Here is a 5,105-nt window from a genome sequence, read left to right as displayed (position 1 = left end):
GTCTCTTCACTCTCCTACCCTTCCTACCCCAGACCCCTTCCCCGCCCTTCACTCCCCTCTACCTAATATAAAGTAACTCTATTCTTCCCTAGCCTCCTCTTATTGTGAATTAGCATCTGCATGTCAGAGAAGACGTTCGGCCTTTGGTTTTTTGGGCTTGGTTTATTGCAGTTAGCATGATATTCTCTAACTCCATTTATTTACCAGCAAATGCCATAATTTCATTCCTCTTTAAGGTTGAGTAATATTTCATTGTCCATATGTACCACATTTTCTATCCATTCATCTGTTGAAGGGCATCTAGGTTGGTTCCACAGTTTAGCTATGGTGAATTGAGCTGCTGTAAACACTGATGTGGCTGCGTCACTGTACTATGTTGATTTGAAGTCCTCTGGGTGTAAACCAAGGAATGGGATAGCTGGGTCAAATGGTGGTGAAGTTCTTCTTGTCAAGTGTTTTGGTCACAGTGATAAAGTTGGAAGGTGACCTGGTGATGTCCAGCAAAATTACATATTTGTTTGTCATTTGACCTGGAGCTCCCAGTTCTGGGCTCTATCCCAAATATAGTGTGGCTAATATAAAATAGCTGGGTTAATACAAAATGACAAAATGCCTGAAATCCAGTAATTTGGCTGTTTGTTCTCACCAGGCTAAGCCCTGCAGCAATAAGCTGTGATAAGAACTTTGCTCTGTGTTGATTTGTGTAGCTTTCATAAAAAGGAATGACATGAATAACCCATGGAGCATTACGCACCAGTCAAAGAAGCAGGAAACGTCTTTACGTACTGCCAAGGAGTCATGTCTGAGGAGTTGGAAGACTGAGAGTCTAAACTTCACTCAATAGCTGGTTTGGTAAATTTAGTTTTATGATTATATGGATATTTTTAAGACTATATCCTAAGATATAATTAAGATGTAATTTCAAAAACTGAAGAGCAAAAGGAGACTGTTGGGTTGGAAAATTAGAGCTGAGCAGCTGGAACAAAGGCCAGCCCGCCAAAGGTGACCATCAAGTGGGCTAAAAGTTCCACTGACTCTTCACGTCCACCTGTCACTCAACAGGACCATCCCAGCCTATAAAAGCCCTGGGCAGCCCGGGCCACATGCGATTTTCTCTGGGTCCCTATACCCTGGGGGTCTGGGAATTTCACCCGAGAGCCAAATTCCAATAAAGCTTGCTCTGGCCACTTTCCGTTTGATTTTATTTGGCTGCTAACTGTGCCTACCGAGCCCGCCCGAGCTCACAGAAACAAGTGACCTTGGCTGTGTATCCATTTTGTAGCAACACATGATTTACTTCTTCAAGTGACTTTAAAACCTAGTGATTTGACTATTCATTCAAAATAATGTGAGGCTAGGGGTGAGAGGGAAGAGGAAACTGCCTTTGGTGACCTGACCAGGAGGTGGTACTGACATGGTTCTCTGGTGGCTGCGAGGGGCAGGTGATCAGCCAGAGCCAGACTCTCCGTGTTGCTGAAAGGGGGAGTCCCTTTAAGCTCCGCGGGGTTAGATGCAAACACTTTGTTCAGAATCCACTTTGGAAACATCAGGCTCAACTCCTCCCTCTCTTAAAAGCATTTCCTCGGTTTTGTCTACGTTAAAAGCCAGACACAATGAAAGGGAAGAATCCTCTGGCAACGAGGACCCTCGCTATCGACTTTGTGGTCTCTTAAAAAAAAAAAAAGCAATTAGAGATCCTCAAGGCGGAGCCTGGTTACAGACCCGAGATAGAAAATGCAGACAGGGAGCCAGGAATGCGTGCTGTCCCAGAAGGCACTGGACGGTGTCAGAGAGACCCGGAGCAACGGTGTTAAGAGCCTGCGACACTGAGGCCCGCTGGCGATGGTACGGAGACACACATGTGCAGACTGGCCACACTGAGAAATGTCACCGGCTTTGGAACTGGTCAACAAAGGGAAAGAAGAGACTACCTATCCTCCTGTACAAAATACACTTTGCGCAGGGTCACAACCAGAGCTTGGGGCTCCAAGGGCCCGTGGCTGCGCTTTGTCCACAAAGTTTTACTGGAATACAGCACGTCCATTTGTTTGTCTGGGTTGCTCCAGCAGAATGGGAGAAGACTGTGCAGCTCACGAAGCCAAAGCCATTTCCCCCGTGGCCCTAAAGTGAACTCCTGCTCCAGGGTACCCAGGTGGAGGAGGGGAGCTCTCCTCCAGTAACCGCATTAAATATGGTAGAGGAGGGAGTGCCTGGCCGGAATGTCACCATCTTGCAGCCTTAATACAAATAATAGGACAAACCACCAAGCAAAATCCATACAGACAACTGGCCACTGCTATCACAGAGAAGAGGGACAACCAGATATTAAGGACTTTCTGTTAGAGCGTGCCACCTCTGATGTATTAAAAAAAAAAAAATTCAAACCTCTGTCAGTGCAAACCTTGGTAGGCCACCACCTGATAGGCAGGGGGTATCTAGAAGGATGAACCTCTTGATTGACGGCACAGGCAGGCAATCCGGAAAGCCTCATGGGAAATGCCACAGAAGAAACAGCTTGGTTTTTTCAATAAGTATATTGCAAGGAATAAAAGGGTGGTGGGTGGGGAGGAGCTTAAGAGAAAACCAACAACATGTTGATCAGTTGCAATTCATGGCTGGCCTTTTTGTTTGTTTGTTTGAGGTGTAATAAAACACTAAGGGAAATTTGACCACATACTAGATTTTTGATGTTATCATGTAAATAGTGTTAAAACTCAGCCGCGGCAGTTGTACTATGGCTGTGTTTAAAAGAAGAGTCCGGCTGGGTGCAGTGGTGGGTGCCAGTAATCCTAGCGACTTGGGAAACTGAGGTAGGAGATCCCAAGTTCAAGGCCGCCTCAGAAACTTAGCAAGCTCCTCAGTAACTTAGCAGTGGGTACAACTTCGTGAGGCTGTTTTCAAGTAAGAATGAAAAGGACTGGGGATGTAGCTTAGAGGTAAAGTGCCCGTGGATTTAATCTTCCAGGACACACACACACACACACACACACAATGTCTTTGTCTTTTATAGAACATCCTAGAATATTTGTGGATTGAAGGACAAAAACGTCTGTGATTTACTTATTTTTTTAGTTGAAGATGGACACAGTATCTTTATTTATTTATTTTTAACGGTGGTACTGAGACTTGAACCCAGTGCCTCACACATGCCAGGTGAGCGTGCTACCACTAAGCCACAAACCCAGCCCCTGAGATTGGTTAAGAAATAATTTAACATTATTGGGAGGAAGTGGGTGGGTGGGTGTGTCAGTGAAGGAAGATCTATGTCTTAGTGTCCATGAGTCTTGTAAGATCCCTGCTGGCGGCTGCCAAGGGGGTCAGAGAGGCTACACGGGGTGGCGAGCCTGGTCAGCCAGAGAAGCCCTCACCCCAGCCACACCCACTCAACCCCAGCAGCAGCAGGAGGAAGGGATGGCAGCTGAGGTCAGAGGGGCCATGATGCCCCCTGTGGACCACGGGTTTCTGAGCCTGGACTTGCCCACCTATGTCCCGTGCAGGAACAGAGCAGCATGGGCTGAGACAGATCCAGTACCACAGAATGATGATCCAATCCAGTGGTCCAGATCATCCACAGGAAAAATTTAGGGATGTTTAGGATTATTTTCAAGCTGTTCTACAGTGTGATGAAAGAAGTGAACGAGTTTTAAGGTCACCCGGACACTATTGAGTTAAATACAGCCAATTATACAGCGTGGCATTTCCGGAGATTAAAGTCACTTTGGAAGACCCTACGTGAGGCAGTGGACCACAGCACTGCAATAATCGAGGAAGAGCCCACACTGTCAAGTTTGGCAGCACAGCTAGTATTCGTACAATGACTAGAAGGTCCATCTCAGCAGCTTGAATTTGCTGCTGATATTCTTAACCAGGATGCAAAGAATTATCATGCCTGGCAGCGTCAACGGCAGATCATTCAGGAATTTAAACTTTGGGGTAATGAGCTGCAGTATGTAGACCGACTTCAAAAAGAGGATGTGAGGAATAACTCTGGAACCAAAGGTACCTCATCTGTTTGAAAACCACTGGCTACAGCGATCGTGCTGTGTTGGAAAGAGAAGACAGCACACTCTGGAAATGATAAAACTTGTATCACATCATGAACATGCATGGAACTATTCGAAAGGGATTTTGCAGGATCGTGGTCTTTCCAAATACCCTGATCTGTTAAATCAGTCACTTGACTGATGACCAAGTCACAGTTCCCCTTACCTGATTGCCTGTCTTGTGGGTATCTATGAAGATATGCTGGGAAAACAATGTGACAACGAAGAGGATGTTCTTAATAAGACATGAGAGTTATGTGAAATCCTAGTACAGCAAAGGACACTATAAGAAAGGAATATTGGAGATGTATTGGAAGATCCCTTCAAAGCCCACACAGCAGAGAAAAGGGGGCTCCCGACAAGTGTACAGCAGGAACACCATCCAGGAGAACTTGAGGGAATGCTTTTACTTTTTTAAGGAAATTCTAATGAGGAGTTTGAAATTGAAGTGATCATTCGCTTACCTGTGGCCTAAATATGCATTGCACGGGTATTGCTTTTAAACAAGGGAAAAAAAAAAAAAAAAAAAAAAAGAGTACCACACACATAGTGACTTAAACAATGAAAATCTCTATTTCAGCTCTGTTGGTCAGAAGTGTAGTGAGGGCTTCGCTGGGCTGGAATCATGGTGTCGGTAGTGCTTTGGTCTGTGCCACGTTGCTATAACAGAACACCTGAGACTGAGGAGCTTATAATGAACAGAAATCTATTCCTTAGAGTTCTGGAGATGGGGGAGTCTAAGACCAAGGGGTGGCATCTGTCGAGGGCCTTCTGGCTATGTTATTCAGTATCGGAGCCAGAAATAACTTGGAGCCTTAAACCCTTTTATGATTGGCACCACCCACTTCTGACCCTGAAGCCTCCCTTCCGCCGACCTCCTACCACTTGCTCTAGGTGGGCACCTTTGGACTCCAGCAGGCGGGTGCTGGCCTCATTGCTGGAGGCCCTGGGGAGGCCACTTTCTCACCTTTCCCGGCTCCTGGAAATGCCCCCTATTCCTGGCTGGAACCCCTTCCTTTGTCTTCAGAGCCTCAGGCAGGTGAGCCTCTCCCCGCTGCCACC

General features: G+C 46.2%; 1 pseudogene across 1 annotated transcript; it reads left to right on the top strand.

Moving 5' to 3' along the window:
- The first annotated feature begins 3,413 nt into the window (after positions 1–3,413).
- Positions 3,414–4,461, top strand: LOC306670452 (protein farnesyltransferase/geranylgeranyltransferase type-1 subunit alpha-like; annotated as a pseudogene). The gene has a single exon. The product of its transcript is annotated as a protein farnesyltransferase/geranylgeranyltransferase type-1 subunit alpha-like (transcript).
- Positions 4,462–5,105: the final 644 nt, after the last annotated feature.

This window comes from Sciurus vulgaris (assembly GCF_902686455.1).
Source record: "Sciurus vulgaris genome assembly, chromosome: 10".
Lineage (NCBI taxonomy): Eukaryota > Metazoa > Chordata > Mammalia > Rodentia > Sciuridae > Sciurus > Sciurus vulgaris.
This window is presented reverse-complemented; position numbering and strand designations above follow the sequence as displayed.